General features: G+C 41.1%; 1 protein-coding gene across 1 annotated transcript in view; it reads right to left on the bottom strand.

Annotated features, from left to right (window-relative positions):
* Positions 1-20,366, bottom strand: part of CDH4 (cadherin 4) — a 426,603-nt gene that overhangs the window by 292,202 nt on the left and 114,035 nt on the right. The gene's annotated exons all lie outside the window — the stretch shown is intronic.

Raw genomic sequence — 20,366 nt, 5'->3', positions numbered from 1 at the left:
CACTTTAAAATGGCAGTAATCCATTTGATGCCAAAAAGAAGAAAGAAAGAAAAGAATCAAAGAACAATAAGAAAAGATGCTCTGGCCTGTAATTGTACTCTCTTCTCTACAAAGTCTGCAGACCTTTTTCTTCCTATTCTATCCTGAGTCTTCCACAGCTGCAAAAGCCCTCAAGCTACAGACAGGTTTCAGTCCAGTAAGACTGTCTGTGGCTTATTACAGCTGAACATCCATGATGAAGGACTGAAATATCCTCAAGTTTCCACACTTGAACAACACTAGAGATAAGAACAAACTTTAAAATCCTGGATAATCCTCACTTTACTAATAAGCAATTTTATCTAAATCCTCCTTTAAAAAATCATGCTTCCCTGAGTGATACTAGGGGAAGGAAGTTACCACGTCCAATTTCCAGCTCTATTCAGCAAGTATTAACCTGAGCCACTGCCAAGTCATGAGGGCTCTTTGGTCCTCCTCATCCCAGCTGCCAGGAGTTTCATCCTCATCCCTTCTCCTGACAACCTGAGGTTTAGCTCTCTCCAGGCTCCCTCCTGCACGGTGCCAGTTATCCTGCTCCCACTGGTCACCCTAATGCAGGCTTCCATCTCACAGCACCCACCTGCAGCATCCCAAAATACTTATTCCCTCAACACCCTTGGGAGGCAAAGAAGTGGAATTATGCTTTTATGGCTCTGAAACTGCAGCAAAGGAAGAGGAAGACACGGATTTGCAAAGGCACTTACATTTTGAGGCCCTCAGTATTGAGTAAACAAGTTCCTTTTTCGGGTACCCAGAGCAGAATCCACAATATCCAGTGAAACCCCAAGTCTCCCTTGTCTCCATTCACAAAGAAAGGTATTTTGGGACTAAAACATTTGCACCAGGTGAGAACTGATCAGAATTCTTGGAGGAAGCAAAGCTTCATCCAAAATATGACAGTTAATTAATCAGCGTGTTCTGAACCTTTCACTGAATGCAAAACACTTCCCAAAGGACTCTCCAGCAAGCATCGCCTCACAGCAGGACAAGCACACACAAAAGAAAGGCACTTTTTTCTTTATCTACACCCAAAGAAGTCTTCTGAGAGGCTTGTTCCATGATTAGATCCCCAGGAAACTACAGTGACTTGCAAACATCCAAACAAAACCTGTCACTGCCCATAATCAAACTCTGAGTCCAAGTGATGCATTTCTTTTAACAGGAGGAGCTAGAGCAGGTCTTGGAGCCTGAGCCCAGAGTACCAATTCAAATAACATAATGCAAAATTAGTAATCAAGAAATGAGCCCCAGAAGCAGCTGATTAGACGTGTCTGACTGCTCCAGATTTCTACAGGCCGATGCAGTGACAGGGCAGCACAGCCACACTTACACATCTAACTTATTAAATCCCAACAGCACCACAGGGATCTACCCTTTGGAAAGCGAGGGAAAAACGGGCACCACACAGGTTGTCCTTTACAGGAAGCAAACAGGGGCCTTTTCCAAGATGAGTCATTATTAAATTGACTTGCACTGTCGAGGTATGTATTGACCTGCAGGAGCTTCATTGTGTCGCTGCAGTTGGAACACAGTTGTTCAAATGTTAGTTGGAGCACAACCACAGCTTGAAAACATTTTCATTGTGGAAACTCTGCCTGGCTTCATGTTTAATTTCGTGCCCTTTTCAGAAGATTAACTGCGAACCACGGTACCGTATTCCAGCTGGCTCTGCCCTGACAAAGCCAATCCAGCGGCAATGGAGGATTCCTGATCAAACCAGGATCTCCTAACGGCACGGAACGCTGCGTCCCCCCCGTGGTTCACAGAGATGTGTCCCTAATTAGTGCAGCCACGTCAAAGGCAGGTTGCACACGTGGCTGGCTGGTGTGCTGGGGGGAGAACAGCACCTCAGCAACGCCACGCACGCAAACCTCTGCCTGGTTATCTCTGCTGCCAGGTTTGGGCAGCACAAAACCAGCAAGCTGTAACTGTAATACATGGGATGAAAGACAATAATTAGCACTGAAAATAAATTGAGTACAGTTAAACAATCTCCTTGCTGCAATCTTCAATTAAAAAAATGAAAGGAAATGAGTGAATAATTCCTTTCCTCCTTAGGGAATAAAGGAAACCAGATCTTCAGAAACAGGGAGTATAAACAGCAAGGCAAGATCTATTCCCAAACAAATTCATCTACAAGGCAAATACATTAGAAGTTTTTTTTTCCATTAAAACATATTTGTTTCTCAGCTTATGAACCAAACAGAGCAAACTGCACATACATTTGAAATTCTACATTAAAAATGTGTGCAAACATTTCCAATAATCAAGATGACTGTGAAATGTTTGTGCCAAGTATTTCAATAGCTCTTCTTCATTTGAAGATGGTTCATATCCATCACATGGTATTGGTTCCAGGCCCAGTGTTTCAGCCTGAAGTACTCAAACATCATGAGTCAGTTCCCCTCAAAATCATTTCAGTGACTTAAAATGAGACACAACACACACATAACTCTTGGGTTCATTTGAAACTGTCTTTTATCTCACATGAATCTATATCACTCATTTTCAGGCTGCTTTTTTCTAACAGTAAGAAGTTATGGGATTTACTACAAAAATTAATACATTAAATGTGAAAAGGGCCATTTTCTCACACTCATGTTATTCAAGGAACTGGAGGGTTAAAAGACCATTTATGATGAGGGAATCCTGAAGGTCAGTTTGCTGCTCCTTGATTGTGAAGGCAATTTGAAACCTCCCCAACTCCCACCCAACTTATTTGATTGCAGGGGGTGAAACACAGCAGGCAGAGGACCAGTGTCCCCCACAATGACAGTGGCACTACATGGGACACTCTCCACCTTAAGTTACTGAGCTGTCAAGTAAATAATGCTCAGGGTAAGGGGAACAGATCCCTGGAATGTGGCATGTCCGAGTGCAAACACACCTGGGCGAGCTCCTATTTCTGCCTAATCTGGGTTATGCCTTTGCACCAGTTCCTCTTTTTAAGATTCTAACTTGTTGCTTTTATGGCATTTTCTCAGCAGCCATCACCACTTCATCTCCTGCCCAGCCTCACCAAGCTGTGGCAACTCCAGACTGCCAGAGACAGCCACGCTGCCTGAACGTGTCAAACAGCAAAACTGGGAAATTTCAGCCCAAAAGGAGGTTTCACAAGCCTAAAACCCTGCATCCAAAACCCAGCACAGAACCCATCAACCCTCCAAGAAAAATGAAAAAGAAAGTGCCAAGTGCTCATCATGCATAGGGAGTAAGTGGATGCAGAGTTTTGCAGGGATTTTGTTTAGTTTTAAAGTCAAATGCTCTCTATCTCCTTGATAGACAGAACCTGTGGCTCTATCCTTCTAAATATCAGCATAAACAACATGAAAAGCTGCCCAGATATTTTTCCTTAATCTGAGCCTTAAGACAGCCTATTGTCACTTTGGTTTAAAGCCAGAGAAGCTCAGGATCAAAATATTCCAGCAAAGTAATGATTCTGCAGCCTGTTGGTCAGCAGTATTATAAAAAAGAAAATAAAAAAATCCCACCCTTACCCTCTCCAGGGTTCGTGGGGAGCGCTGCATAGAATTGTCACAATAAGTTAATATGACAGTATAAAAGCCAATACTCACCCTGGGATTACACAATAAATAGACTCCATTAAACTACTCTGTAAACTCTCCTGTGAGAAATTTCTCTTTGATCCAGAACTTAATAGGAATTATTTAATCATAATGAGATGGTAATAAAACAGCATCACCTGAATAAGCTATTTTATTACCTGTTTTATAATTAACTCTTCTTCATTATAATTCTTTCAGACACTGGAAACTGTGCTAAGACACACGGAAAATACGGAGGTGATTGATGACAGCCAACGTGGCCTCATGAAGGGAAAATTGTGCCTGACAAATCTGGTGGCCTTAATACAACAGTGTTATAGTGATGGTGGATGAGGGAAGAGCGACTGACATTGTCTACCTGGACGTGTGTAAGGCATCTCTGACACTGCCCTGCTCAACGTCCTTGTCTCTAAACGGCCAGAGATGGGTTTGACAGGTGAGTTTGGGGATTTTTGCTGGGCTGATTTCCATTCCACAGCTACACAAGCACCTGTGTTGGCACCAAGGAAGCGACAGCAAAATCCAAGAAAAGCAACACTGATCCTGCCTGGTGTTTACAACCAAGTCCACAGTTTAACCCATCTATACTGATGATGTTAACACACTTTTTTTTCCCTCAAAGACTAGGCAAATTTGGTTGCAACTTTTGTAAGAAAAAGTTGGTTCTTTGCTTTCTCCAACCGTGTGCCAAATGTCAAGTTCCTGCCCCAAAGCATTGTTACACAAGACCCTAAAAACTGCAAAGACATGACACAAGCTTGGAAAAACAGGATGTTTTTTCATCAAAGCACATGGTTGAGTATGACTGGGCAACTGTTATTGAAGCTTTCCAAAAAGTACCCGGCGCACACAGGCACGCACACCACGCAAAATACTCACGAGAATGATTTATTTGCCAAAGTTACCGGCAACCAAAAAAAGGTCTTAAAAGGGAAAGTGTTGAGACTCCATAACTGAAAAGAAGGGTAGAACATGTGCGTACACCGAGCTGTTTAAAAAGTAACGTGGCATAATTAGATTCTAGATTTCTGGAGAGGGTTTTTCATCACACAGACGTACAACCAGAAGCCCTCACGGAGCGTCCCACAAGTTTTAGCAATCACACACCCTGTTCAGCTGCACATCTCTTAAATAAGGCTGCAGTGTTTCACCCTTATTTTTCCTCTACTCTAAAGCTTTAAATAAAAGATATGAAATCTTGCCACTACTATGAATTTTTCTCCCTGTCCACATCTCCCTCATGAGTATTTTCACGCAGATGCCGCAAAATTTAAGAGTATTAGAATAATTCTGTAACTCTTTGGTACTGCTAATAATTTCCTTTAGTGTAATATGAAATCCATCAGACTCCTCTTTTTTTTTTTTTTTTTATTTTAGGGCTGTCTTTGAGACCTCAAAAAAAGCATTAACAGATAACTTGACAAGCCTTTAAATGCTGTTGAGCTCATAACACAGAACTCATGCCAGAAACCCAAGCCCTGGTTGTACATGGGAAGTGTTAGGCAAGTTTCACTCCAGTAAGAATGTAATTGGATTAAAACACATCATTTGATAATTTTGCAGTTAGTCACCGAAATAAGCATGTAAGTAATTTCAATTTTGCAGAAAACTTGTCATCTTAGCGGAGTTGTACAATTTGGTAGGGAATTATTTTTAGGAAATTTTGAAAGACTGCCCTATTTAAAATCCCATCAAACATGCAAGTGAAACAAACAAAAAAAAATAAGTTGAACAAAATTCTGTCAATATCTCAATTTGTGAATTACCCAGCTCTTGATATTCAACTCTACCACAGTGATTATGGGCTGGGGCCAAGAAGGGGCACGTGTGATAAATATCTCTCTTTTTATGCCTGCATAAAATGCTCTTGTACCATGAATAAAAAAAGTAGACAAACAATCTGTGATGACAAACTAGCATTTAAAATTTCTAGGCTATCTAACCTCCTCTGCACGTACTCTGAACAAACACTAATAAAGTGTTCAGCACTACAATGTAGCTGTTTGGGTAGCTAAATAGTAATGGAGCAGATGCTTAATATCAGCCTTTAAGCCTCCAAATGTACAAATACGATTAATTGACAGCCCAATTTTGGAAGCTGAGTTGTTAGAAAAAGAAGTGTCTTTGAAATTCTGACTGTAGGCAAAATCTTTTTTTTTTTTTGGAGGGAGGAGAGCAGTGTGTTATTTTAGCAAAATTAAAACCTTCTTTTTAGTGCAAGCATCGCCTTTACTGGTGCTCTTCCCACCCCATCCACCAGTATTGAATACTACTTATATAGATTCTTGTTGTTACATGGAGAAAGTCAAAGTCTGAGCAACCTGGACTGTCTTTTTTAAAAGGACAATTGCACTATTCAGCTCTTCCCAGTGCAAGCAATTCGAGGTTATCAGTCTGTTTGCATGTGTTTTCACTGTGCTCAGCACAATGAAACCCTGACCTTAATTACTGGCTATCATCATAAAACCACCACGGTTAATACCCCCAGCACTGAGTCAGAAGCTTTGTTTTATACATGATTACTAGACAGTGAACCTTCCCTGATCAAACTGAGCAAAGCGGTGCTGAAAATAAAATAACCATTTAAAATAAAATCAGTTTTCATAGTCTAAAGTGCTGCTGGAAATAGGACAATATAAGCTACTCGTTCCCGACGCTGTTGCTACGAGTACAATCTATGGTTTATAATTAACAGATATACAATACTTTTCCCCTGCTACTCCTTTTTTAAGCTCTCCTACATTTATGACTGTGCTAATTCCCGGTGGAAGTGCCTACACTGCAATGCTGCTGAAACTCTCCTCGTAGCACAGTCCTGCTAATACATGGCATTGATCCAGCAGCAATTACTGGCTGGGTGGTAGAAAAGTTACACTCATTCCATCTTTATTTTCCCCCTCTGCTGTGGGGTATCCATTGCTGGGGCTGTGGGATGTGTGCAGCACCTGCTGCCAAGGCTGATGTGCTCCCATCACAGTGGGATGGCAACACCAGGAGCAGGAGGGTCTGGGGATCTGCTCCCAGCTCTGCCTGATTTTCCTCCCTGTGACCCAGACTGGGGCAGTTCTGGCCACGGCTGCACTGAATCCAATGCAAGGCAGCATTTCAAATGCACTGCTGAGGCACTTGGATCCTGACCAGCCTTGTGCCCTCATGAAGCCCATTGGAGAGGGCAGGTATGAGAAGGAGGTTCTTCCCCCCGAGGGTTTTTGGGCACTGAACAGGCTCCCCAGGGCAGTGGGCAAAGCACCAAGGCTGCCAGAGCTAAGAAGCATTTGGACAATGATCTCGGGCACAGGGTGTGACTTTTGGGGATGGGCCTGTGCAGGGCCAGGAGTTGGACTGGATGATCCTTGTGGGTCCCTTCCAACTCAGCATATTCTGTGATTCTGTGAGGTGATGTCACCCAAGCAAAAAAACCCAACAAACCAACACAAAAAACCCCACCAGATTTTAGGGAGATCTCTTTCCTATCCCTGCCCAGTCACACCTCTGAAGCAAGGAGAAGAAAAGAAAACACAAGAAAGCCAAGCAGGGTTGAATTATACTGTCACATCCATCACTCTGAACTCTATCAATTCCTTTATTTCTTCTTTACCATGAAGAGCAAAGTACACACCTTAATTTTGCTGACATTACCCCTGCTCAGTAAATAAGCATTCTGTATCAATATTTACTTCCCTCTGCACAAGGCAATAAACCACTGCTGGAATTCAAATCCTCCTTGCTCCCTTTCAGAAGTCTCGGCTACCCTGAAAAAAATCAATCAGCTGGAGCAGTCACTCCTGAAGGGTTTATAATAGCTCAGCTCAGGCACTGGGCAAACTGAAGATTATCAACCAAAAGCTACTTCCCTATGAATGCTGCCCTACTACTACAAATTCTTCTTAAATTTGTCACCAGCTACTTGGAACAGCATCAGTTGCTGCTCAGTGTATTTAAGCAAGGCTCAAGCAAACACCCAGACACAACGGGCTCAAAGGCACCTCTGTCCACACCACAGAGAGTTCAGATGGCCACAGTCTGAGGGGAATGGCCAGAGCATCCTTCCAGCTGGTGATTCTTCAAGAGTCACCTCAAAACATGCTTGAAGCCCAGCACAGAGCAGGTTGGGGGTGACCTGGGGAGAAAGGGAGTGCTGGAGCAGCCCACAGGAGCAGCAGTCACCCAGAGAGCCCACTAAAGCAGCTCCTGCAGGCAGCAGCAGCAAGGACAACAGTGGAAGACACAGAAAACTCATGGCTTTCACTTATATCAGTGTTTTGGGGTTTTTGTTTGTTTGATTTTTTTTCCCCTCAAACACCATTTTCAAGGGAAGCTCTGTCCCTGCCAGAAGCAGGAGGGAGAGCGATTCAATTAATAAAAACAGATTACCTTTTACCAAGTTAAATAAAAGCCAATAAAAATGAAATACCAATGCACATGGCAGATTTATGCTAACCACTTCATTGCAAGAGAGAGACACCTGGGTATGATATTAAAAAAGATCAAATTAAACCTTAGTGACTGCAACAGCAGGTGACAGAGAAGTGCTTTCTCTTACAACATCTTGTGACTATAAAGTACATCCTTTCCTTCTCCTGAACCCACTTTTCAGGCAGCCCTTCTTGGGAAAAGTAAATGCTATTTTCTGCACTTCCCTGTGTCTTTGCATGGAGAAGGGGAAGAGGGCTGACACCAAAACCAGTTCCCAAACTCAGGAACTGTTTTTCAGGAGTACTTCTGACTGGATTACAGGGCTAAATAATGCAAAAAACTTGTTTTTGCAAAGTACCACTCTGCTGCAGCTGAAGTTGTGCTGTAATAACATGTCTATAACGAAAACACAAAGCCACGTAAGGAGCCTTTTGTTTAGACACTATGAACAGTTTGACATCTTCCATCATAGCCAGCACAACGTCAGAATTCTTTTATTAGCAGAAGTCACAAAGATGCAGAAAACAGTGAGACCCCATATTATGTAAATGCTAACTGGGGACAAACAGCTTAATGCCTAACAACAACAGCAGGCACTATAAATCTAACTGCTTGGGGTGAAGGGTGTTTTGCTTATTATTTCTGAAAAGTCATTATTACTTCAACCTTATTTACACACACAACATACAGAGCCAAATGCATTGTATCCGTGTTCGTGCCATGCAGAAAAAAATCCCTGGAAATGAGAATTTCCACCCTATACCACAACACAGGTACAGTCCTCAAGGCTAAGATGGAGACAACCAATCAAAAGCTGCAGACTTGGGACACAGGAAAATCTATGGAATGAAGAAAACCAGCTCCTGAGCATGGAAGTTGCTGGATTTTTAGCAACCCACCATCGAAACGTACTGTGATACCACAGCGTGTGCCTGCACGGGCGCCCACTGATTCCCTGGGTGTTTACTACAAGAGTGGGGCCTCAGCATCAGTGAAAGAACCACTTCCCACCCCCGCCTCGATTTTGTGAAACGTCTAAAATTCAATTAGTTATGCTTTCTCTCTTCTTCCACAGCCTATGCAGTTGATTTCACACTGTGACAAATGCAGCTTGGCTTTGAATTTCAGCACTGAAAGTTGACTGCCCAAATGCGTGCAGAAAGCAAAAAGCAAAGTGATGCAATCATGGCCAAGGTGAATTAATTTAAATTTTAAATCAACACATGTAAAGCAGTTCTTTTAACACTACTCACCTTGGCTTTCCTCCCTCCAGAAAGAAGCACCATTTTAAACTATCAGCAAATCCTCAATTTCATGTTTCCCGTTATGTACACAACATTCTCTATTTTGTATCATCACATCACGGAGAATGTCAGAGATTAAGTGTCTATTTACCTTTTAGCACAGAGGTAGGACTGTTTAATTCCATGGCAGGATGTCCTAAATGACAAGCTGAGGATGAACAGTCCTTTGGCACATCGGGTACTTTAACACGCAAAAGTTCGAATGACTTCACGAACAGTACGTGGAAAATTGGCATGAGGAGGGTGATGCACATGGTGCATCTCTGAGAATCCCAACCAAACACATTTTTGTCCTATAGTATTCTCCCCTTTTATGATATATTTGCACTAACAATCAACTCAGCACTGTCTGGACACCAACCACATAAGCCCCGAGCGGTTCCAGGGGAAAGCAGGTCTCCTGAACACCTGGTCAAGTGGGGGCAAGGAGAAATCACAAAGTTTGGGGCCAAACTGTCAGCAAAGCCAAGAATGAAGATCCCAGCGGTGCCCTGACCTTCTGCAATTGTCCTCCTGTTCACGTGAGCAACTACAAACAAGCAAATTTAGGCCCCACTTACAAGCTTTGCAATATATTTCTCCATTTGCCCTTTTATCTGAGACTTAGTATTAAAAAGGCTCTTTGAAAATTACTTTTGTCTATTTAATTAATCTTTTGCCCATATAAAAATCTTAAAATGATTATGAACACATTCAATTTTACTTCCATTGATTTATCTCCATCTGATGACCTATTTTATCTTTTATAAGGCTCACAATAGCAGAACTGGGTCACAATGTAAGTAATACAGTAGTAATGTACATTTTAGTGAACCCTGTTATTAAACCTCTCATTCCTCTCTGCTCTGTTCCAAATGAAGCCTATTACAGCAATTGGATACTGTACTGCTTGGATAAAGCTCTGTCAATTGGACTGACTCAACCTAATTTTTACAGTCTTAATCCTGACACTTAGTGCAAACCCAATCCCACCAAGGGAATGCTACAGTGCTTCTGCATGAAGGTGGATGCAACCACAGTGGCCACAGCAGAGTGATGGGAGACTTTAGAAGAGACGTGGAAAAAAACAGGAGGAAAAAAGGTCACCTGCAGCCACACTGGGGAATGGTCAGAATTCACTCCCTCTGAAATAATTTCAGAGCAGAACCTGCAGTGAGGCAGGAGCACTAAAGCTGGACTTCGTTTTCAGCTGAAGTCCAAGGAACTGATTCAGCTACGTAACAGTGACAAGCGCCCTTGCAAAGCTCCAGAGCATGGAAACAGCATGGGATCACCTGACTTTGGACTGGAGATGAAGCCCAGGAAAGTCAGTGCCTGTGAAGGGCGTTGTTTGGTTTGCTGCTAAGTTTCCAAGTCCCAGAAGTCAAGCGCTGCAGTCTGAAATCAAGATAAAACGAGCTGTATCTACTTTGCTGCAGGCTGCTTATCAGCAGCGTGGAGACATCCCAGAGACTCATTATATACAATATACATGAGCGATGTGGAAATAGTTCCTTCCAATTTATTGTAGTATCAATGTCCTTAGGTGATAGATTCTGTCTTTGTGAGTACTATTAAGAGCACTGGCACATGAGTCTTCTGCAGACTTCTTTTTTCCAGGTGAGACCCACCTCAATTAACCCAGTGAGTACAGGGGAGATGAAGTATATAGGCTGCTATTCAGAAGTTGCTTGAATTTCATTTCAAATGGAAATTCATCACCATGGGTGAATTCACCCACTTCAGAGGGCTAATAAGAAAGCATTCACAGTGCTTCAGCATCCTTGCACAATAAGACCTTTAAGTGAAGTTAAAGTTTTGCATCCAACTTGATGCTTCGCTGGGAGACCACTATTTGTCGGCCTCTTTCACTGTGTATTTTTTGTATTTTTAAAATATCTTAAGATATTAAAAGATAAATGCACTCATCTGTTATTAAGAATTTAAAGGGCAATACTTGGAAGTTAACTCTAGAATTAATAATACACTCTCTCAGTTTACATGAATTGAATGCCCAGTTGCTGCTGCCATACCAGTGCCTTTGGTATTCAACTTTATGCAATGACGATAATGGATAATCATGGCATTGAAAATAGGATTCTTTTCTGCTTCTGACCTTCTACTTACAGCTCACTTTATGAGAAGGAAATACAGTATTTTTACAGTAACCACCAGTCTGTCTCCTTTTGCTTTACAAACCAGAAACCCAACAAAGTCTTTCTGCCACTGCTTCTCAGGTCTATCGTATCACAGACAGAAAGGGAAAAGTACTTATCCCTACTTGATTAAAATTAATGTTCCTTCTGCACACCACACAGAGGTATTATTACCTAACCTAGTCTTCAAGGAAGGAGAAAATCCCTTCAGCTTTATTTTGTCAATCTTTGCAAAAGTCTGTAATTCTTTTTAATACCTTCTGCCCATTGTACTTCTGGAAACTGTTAAAACTGGAACAGGTCCCCAAGTAGCATGGGATAGCCACAGTCACAGATGATATTCTGAGAACATGGAAATACTGCATGTCCTCATTTTATCTCCCATTTATGAAACAGTTTCAGAAGCCCCTCTCTAGAACTGAGTGAAGAGGGGAAAAAAACCTTATATTCACTATGCAGAGAGATGAGTCTTGAGACATAAAGCACCACAGAGACTCAATGAGAGGGCCTTTGGTTGTTTTTCTTATTTAAAATATAATTTTGATATTTATACCACTACATATACATTTCTATTAGTATACAAGATGCATATATTTGTGTGTATATATATACACACGAATATACAAATATATATATATATACGTAGTAGGTAGTCAGAAAGCATTCTAGCCCAGAACTTGAACAATCTATTCTATCTGTTTTAACTCATTCTCAGGATCAAAATGTACAGCTTTTCTGTGGCAAACCAAAGAGAACCATTCTCACCACAGCAATCACCGATTAACAAAATTACCTTTTTCCAATGGCTTGCTGCCTCGTTTACCTTTCCCATTCTTAGTAGTGTTGCACTGTCAGACAGAGAAGAAAAATGAAGGCTACAGGTGTTCTTTAAAAACCAGTAATAATGCATCATACAGCGTGTGGAAGTTCATGAAATAATGATGCCACGAGGGTTCACAGCGGAGCACGAATCGCTTATGATCAATTCTAATCTACTACAGGTGTGACTGTCTCTCTCACTTAATAAAAGCAAGACAGGATTGAGAAAGCAAGAATGTTTTCCATTAGGAAGGGGAATAGAAACAGGCATTTTATGCCAGGCTGTGTTTTGAGGTAGAGACACAACTCTTCATCAGCCAGAACCCTCATGAAACCCAACCAATATTGTGATTCTGACAGCAAACACCACTGCCTTTTTCACAGACACAACAAAGAAAAGGCAATGATTATATTTAATTTTCATGCAAACTAATGCACACTGAGTATCTGCACTGATTGTTAACTCACCTCAGGTTATTAGAGTGCTCTTTTATGCAATATAAGTCATTAAAAGAAATGCTCCTATGATCCAAAGCTCTACTTCATGTCTCATGCATGTGGTACCTTTCAGATGTGTTACAGTCTGACTAGTATTAAATATGTTTCTTTCGTAAAACCCTATTTCTGGGTTGTTTTCAACCAAAGCACAAGCTGGCTGGCCAACGTGCATCTTTCCAAGTGCCTGCCCCAGGTTGAAAGCTCCAGCTGAAACAGGTCAGCTGGGTTCAAGATCAGTGTGAATAAAACATTTGTACGCATTAAAACAACCTGGCAACCTTTTATTTGAAAAGATGTGGCATCTGCATAGTTTTAAGCAATGGCTGGGAATTTAACAGAGGGAGCTTTGAACCCGAGTGATGCCCTTCCTCTAGTCCTCTGAAAACTGGAATGTCAGTTCCCACACCATCAGCAAAAAGCTGATCCGTATTTACCTGTTCAATATTTCATACATAACAGGTCAGGGCTCCAGGGGAAAACACAGGTGACTGACGTGAAAGGCAAAGTGTGTCAGGGCAAGGCAAGAAGTCAGGTAAAAAAAACTAAAGGTGTGTCAGAGGTGAGGAGGACAAGGCTGTGATGAAGGACAGAGGCTGGACAAGAGAAAAGATGCTCACAGGTACAGAGGGAAACGTGGAAAAGATGCAACTGGCATGGCTTTGATGGTTAGAGATCTGAGAGTCCAATCAAATGGTCTCCAGGACATCCCTAATTAAGAACGGAGTCCTTCCTCACCTTCACCAGTGCCAGCCTGGACGGAGGAAGGCAATCTTTCCACTGCTGTCTGTGATTTCATTATCTTAAGTGCAGGGGCTAAATATTCACAGCTGCAAATGGACTCAGTGGGAGCTGCAATCTGGTTGTGTACAGTGCTGTACATTGCTAAGTAAGCCGAAAAAAACAGGCCCAACTCATCGCAGATTGGACACCTGAAATTAATGGGTAGTTTTGGCCTTAATCTCTTGTTGTTCAATTCAATACTACAACATGGGGAAAAACTGGAACCCCCTTACCTCATAAGGAGTTTTAATTCAAGAAAAGAAACTCCCAAGTGCTTATGATCCAGTCAAATACTAAAATGATGAGCACTACAGAGAAGCCCGAAAGGAAATTAATAATTCTGTCTCCAGAACACAGTTTGAATTACAAGCAGAAATAAGGCATAGGGGACACATTGATTAATGAAAGGAAAACAAAATATTGAATAGCCTCTCATTAACTGAGCATCCTACTTTGTGTGCACTGACTGAGGCCAGGGTCCTGTGCAGAAATAGCATGAGACCATATAAAGGCTTCATTGTAATGCAGATGCACACAAGATGCAAAGAAAGGTTGCACAGACAATGTTAATTTGAGGATTTCTTAAGGTTTGTGTGCTCTGCTTTGCAGCCTAACATCTTTTAATGCAGGTATTTTTGTGTGCAACAACTTCCTGAGGAACATATTTGGTGAATGCTGAAAGGGCTGAATATTTCCACTGGATAAATCAATTGCCCAACCTCACACGTAGCAGTGGAAAGTGTATTTGACACATGATTTATACAGATGCAGGGCTTTAAACACCCAAGCACACTCCTAGTGCTTTCTGATCAGCTAATTCAAATAACTACCCACATAAAAAGCTCCTTTGAATTGACATAAGTGTAAGGGCAATATTTTTACATGATATGGAAAACAACAGTGACTACTCAATTAGGGAGAGACGCATGTTTAAAGCACATTTTGCACGGTGTGCCATTAAAGTTACTCAGCAGCAATGACTTCTGAACTTGGTAATTTTCCTCTTAGTATGGTCATAGAAGTATACTTTTAAAATGGAAATACATTTCAAAGAAATAGCCCAGAGGTTATGGAATATATCACTAAGCTAATCACAGTAAAGTAATATCGTAGGCAACATTAAAACCCCAGTGATAACTGCCCCAGGTATTTAAAGTAACAGCAGCATTTTCTGCACTGCAACCCAGACAAAGCTCTGAAATTGAAATAAGACCATGCATTTTCCCCCTGATTTAAGGGATTTACACCGAAACATGCTGACCTCTCTTCATCTAACTTGGTGTCACAACTGAATACACACATACCCTTTACTTTCCAACTGCTTTCACTTTCTTAATGGTATTTCCCAGAGCTTGTGCATTAAAAGAACAAACCCAGAACAACTGCAGGATGAAGAGCAATGCAAGGTGGTGCCTGCAAAGTCTTTGAGGACAAAAGCACCGTGTTACTCATGCACAGCAGCCTGTCCACCCCAACCCCTGTGCCCCAAACAAACTGATCAACACGCACTCAGCCCACCTAGACATGGTTCTTCCTTTCTCTCAAAGTGAGGAACCAGATGAATTTCACTGCACTTACTGTCTCGTCTGAGGTTCAGCCAGGACTGAAGAGCATTTAGTTGTGGCTGATTTATGCTACACTTAAACCTGAAACGTAGTTACAAGACCTTCTGTACCACACCAGCTGCCATCTGCCCTCACACTCCCACATGACACTTGAACGGGGCATCTCAGGAGCCACAAAAATGGGCCACTTCAGTCTGAAAAGACTCAGCTCTATTTTGGGGGGCTGTGCCACATTGTATGTGGATCAGTCCAGGGAGAAACCTGCAGCAGTCACACAAAGGGGTTACAGAATTGATGCAGCTGGAGCACACCAAGCCAAGCCCTGGCAGTGCCTCCGACCACAGGCACCATCACCAGCAGGAGGGACCAACACAAACACAAGTGGAGACAAGGCACACACACGGGTAACATTCCCAAATGTCCAAGGAAGGAGCAAGCACAGCTCTTCAAGTACACTCAGAAATCCTAAAGTGCTCCTCAACCACTTACAAAATCACAGACACAGTGAGCAGAGCAGGATGTGTGTCCTGGATGAACAGCAGTGAAATACTTCAGAGAGTGTCTGTGCCTAGAGAGCACAAGGTGCTGCTCTGGAATAATGCCCAGGAAGACAAAAAACTAGTAAACTCTAGCCCAATGTACAACCCAGCTTGCCAAAATCAACGAGGTCCATCTGCCCAGAAGTGCTCCCTGTCTTCCCAGGCTCTCATTTCCCTGACTCTATCCCTTACCAACACCATCTGCCCCAAAACTATCTGACACTTCCTAAGAGCAGCAGAGATTGGGTGGAACTTCTTTATTGTGGTCAAAAGCATAAGCTACTTTTATTTGGCTTCTGTTAGGAACTGGAAATAAAGCAAATCTACTTAGAAAACCAGTGTAAAGTGCTAATGTATTGCTGCATTATCTGAAAGATGGTTATTATAATCAAGACAGCTCTGCTTTACTCTGCAATCTCCTAATGAGAGACATTGGCAAATGTTATTCCAAATTTTTTTTCTTAAAAAAAAAAAAGAACACCTTTCATTATTTTTACTTCTTTATGTATAAACTGCATTACACACAAACCTGACACAGCTTTATTGGCTCTGCTTCTTGAGTAGAAGAGGCACCTCTTACAAAGGGGGAGATGTTAAAAATGTTTTAATATGATGCCATTACTGCTATTTTTCTTGTTGAGATTGAAAACTGCTTGACTTACTGCTTCAGGAGCGATGCACAAAACTGTTCTGTGTTTAAGCAGTCAGAAGCATTTGTCTCCTTAAACAAGACATTATAATCATTCCTTTTGTAGCTTACTAAAATAACATCCCAGAAAGACTCCTCTAAATAAGGATAAACAACATGGTGGCTTGATCACAGCATACTGCCAGAACAATCACACTTATAATCTTAGCACTGACAGCATATTTAGCAATCTCAGTTACAATTACTTGGTCTCATTTCACAATGTCCTCGGGATGATGATTCTGAGGATGTTAAGAAAGAATTCAGGAGCTGTTTCCAGAGATACAAGCACAACTTGGCAGCACAGAATAAGAAAAGTCAAAAGAAGTCACTTTAAAAGAACAGTAGTTTTGACTGAAATCTCCATTTTTAAAAATGCTTATCTGTGAGCATTTTTTCTCGATATCTACTTGGAAGAGCATAAGGGAGAAGTTGGAGGGTTCTCTTTGGAATTTGTGAAATGAAGGCATGAGGCCACATTACAAGCAGTAATACCAACACATTTTCCTAATGTTTAGTCCTTATTTTTATGGCATATATACTTGCCACTAGTATAAACTCCAGTGTCTGAGGTTCCCACGTCTCATTTCTGTCCTTTCAAATAAGAGCTCTCTCCAATCTGGTAACCTGATGGGAAGTTTGGAGCATGATTTGTTAAACCAGATCAGAGCAATAGCTCCTACTTCAGTAGTAGGCATTTCTGAGACCAATGAAGGCAGATGCATGTTTTAAAATAATTTAAGAAGTGAAAATAGCCTGGCATCGTATTTTTCTTAAGCAAAATATTCAAATATAAGCAATGAAGTCTGAGGAGCGTAATCAAAAAGAAACACCTTCTTCTATGTTAGAAATGCTCCAAACTGCTGTCTGTGTTGTTTCATCATTTTTTCCATTAAATCAGACACTTCTTCTAAATCAAGCCCTTGGGGAGTAGGAGACAAAAGTGATGAGAATGCAATGTGTGAATATAAAAGTGGAGCATGTGTTTTATAACTAACTCTGTTCAGAGATCAAGGGAAATGTCACTGTTTATAGCCATCAGTAAAGAATCAATGTAATTATATTTGTAGTATCAATTCAGGTCAATATTCTAATACATACACCATAAAGCCACAATTACAATTTACATCTGCATTGAACAGTGCATTTACCTCTTAACCTTAAGTAAAAAAAACAAAACAAAAAGCTCTTGTTTTCACACACATCCCCTCATTATTTCAATCTTGAAACAAGGTGTAGTTGAGCCACTTGGATTAAGTCAGAAAATAACACAGTGCAACTGGATTTGCTCTGAAACCTCAGAGATCTGGGTTCAGGAGTGAGACCAGAGCACCAGCTCTTTAAGGCTTTGAGACCTGGATGCAGTAAAAACCTTCACTGAATTCCCAGACTTGGAGCAATTCCCACTTCAAAAAAAAAAAAATAATCTAAGAGCACTGGACCAGGATACTTTTCTCCACTTGCTCACCCAGGCACTGCCAGCTTGATGCTTTTTGGGAGGGTTGAATTTCAGGGGAACCAATCTCTGCCACTACCAACAGCAAGCTGCAAACTTGCAAACCAAGTTGTGTCCAAGAAGAATGGTATGACAACCCATAATCCCCCCTCCACGGTTTTTACTATGAAGGCTAAAATTATATATATTTACCAAATAATATTTCTGTAGCACCATCAAGGATTGGTTGAGATGAACAAGCACAAGACTGTTTTGACCTATCCACACATTCACATACAATTTAACAGTTAATGTGACTTTGTAGTCAACAACAGTAGAAAAAAAACCCACAAAACCCACATTGAAAAAGTGATTCTTGGTTTTACTCCATTCAGTCTTTACCTTCAGTCAGCCTCAGACTTGGATCTAAATTAAAAATCCATTTTTCACATGAGTCTACCTCCTCCTTCGGGAGCCCACCAACACCCATTTAGCATTCTCAAAATTCAGAGATAAAAATGTTCCTACAAACTCACAAAGGACAGCAAATCTGTGACAGATTTTACCAAAAACTGAAGCTCAGGAGCTTTACTTGTTCCACAGGCATCCAACTTTTCAGCATTCAGAGAACTTTCTTGCAGTTTCAGAATGGAGACACTTACCTAGAGAAAAACAAAAGTAATAAAGGACACATTAGGCAGAGCTAAAACTTCTGGGAAAGTTCTGCTTTTTAAATTATGACAGTGCATTGGACAAACTTTCATTATAGATTAAAATTACATCTCATAAATACTTTATTATAGCAAGGTTTCATTGATAAACAGATATCAAGTATTAATACACCATTAATGCGTATTTTTCAGAATGGCTAACCAATTTTAAAAAGTTCAACAAAACTGGAAATTGCTGATGCTTATCACAACTTTCAGCAGGGATTTGTTAACACTCTCAATTTAGGTTTAATCAACCCCTTGCTCACCAGCTGGTAAAGCGAGCCCCAAGCCCAGACTTTTACAAACCCACATACACCAGGCAAGCTGATATCAAAGCAAAACTTAAATATTAAGGTTCAAATTCAGGGTGCATCCCAATCCAATCATTTTCAAACAGCAGCTCCACCTCTGGAAGCCTCATCCCATCAACGAAGATCAGCACAATCAGAAGCAACACCTGGAGCAAAGGCTGAGGTAGAGCAGAGAACACGACAGAAAATTCACTGGAAAGAAGAGTGGGGGAAAATCCGGTAGGGAGAAAATGTATAAAGCTGTTTTAATTATCTGTCAAACCTGCTCATTTTCACCCTAGCCTGAAAAGAACTTCCCTCTAACACCATTTAGAATGGATGTTTCATTCACCCAAAGTGTCCTTGCGATTAGAGCTGGTAGAAATCTGGCAGAGGAGCTGAGCCTGTGTGGCTCCCAGTCCTTAATCCTCCTGTTCCAGACAGGATTTTAGCACAGACTAAAGTCCCAGTGACTCAACTGGACCTATGCAGATACATAAAGTTGAACATCAGCTTAAGGGCTACCTGGAAGGAAAGTCTAATGGCTTACATCACTCTCACCCATTTCTCCACCAAACAAGGTAGCAATTCTAAGTTTAAGAAAAAAAAAAAAGAAATTGAAAGAAAAAAAGAAAAAAATAGAAAGTCTGCAATGCTATTTTGATCCTTCTAAGCCTTCAGGACAAATGCTTTACAGACCTTCTAGTCTTACAGAGTGCAATTTATAAAGATTAAAGATTAACATTTATAGAAAAATGCCTTTCCTTAATACTGTAGGGATGCCATAAAAAGTAATACTTTTCATTATAATACCACTTTATGGTACATGAGAGCTTTAGTACCCCACAGGTCTTTTCCTCCTCAGTATCTGGAGGGGAAAGAACACAGATTGCAAAAAGTAGATGCTTCTTTCTTTCTTTTTCCAGCTCAGCAAATATATATCATTATTTCAGTCCCTTCAAGGTGAGCTTTGTTGTTAAGAGAGATAAGGCCCAAAGCAGAGGCAAGGTTGGAACAAAATTAGTCATTGTATATGCATTTTTATCCGTTTTGACAATGTAGAATTTTAATGAAGGAATGCTACAAGGATTCTGCTCTGAAACAAGCAGTTTAATTCTCTCTGTAATTCAGAAAGCAAGTTTAAGTAATGACTTTATAATTCTTAATTATCATGGAAGAACCCTTTTTACATTCTCTTTTTCTTCATTACTCCAGTATATCCTACCAGAAATTTAATTTTCATTTTCAGCTTCGGCAATAATATTTTTCATTATTTGGCAAATAAAGAGCATTACAACGAACGAATTAGAGAGGGGCACATGCGTGAAATGGCATCCTCTAGATTATATTTGTCTCAGTGTTGCATCCCAGCAACTTTTAACATTTTTCAGTGGTTGTAACAACAAGTGCTTTTCCAGCCTTTTTTTCCTCTCAACGTGACAGCTCCGCACTCGGCAGCAGCCACGGCAGCCCGTGCAGCCACCTCTGCTCCACCAGCACACTCACTGGTTTTCACACTGCACTACAAGGGATTCCCGACTGTTTTATCCCCTCTGACCCTCCCTGAAAACAAAACAGG

This window comes from Lepidothrix coronata, unplaced genomic scaffold (genome assembly GCF_001604755.1).
Source record: "Lepidothrix coronata isolate B3197 unplaced genomic scaffold, Lepidothrix_coronata-1.0 Scaffold49, whole genome shotgun sequence".
Lineage (NCBI taxonomy): Eukaryota > Metazoa > Chordata > Aves > Passeriformes > Pipridae > Lepidothrix > Lepidothrix coronata.
The sequence above is the reverse complement of the archived record's forward strand: the minus strand, read 5'-3'. Positions and strand labels throughout refer to the sequence as shown.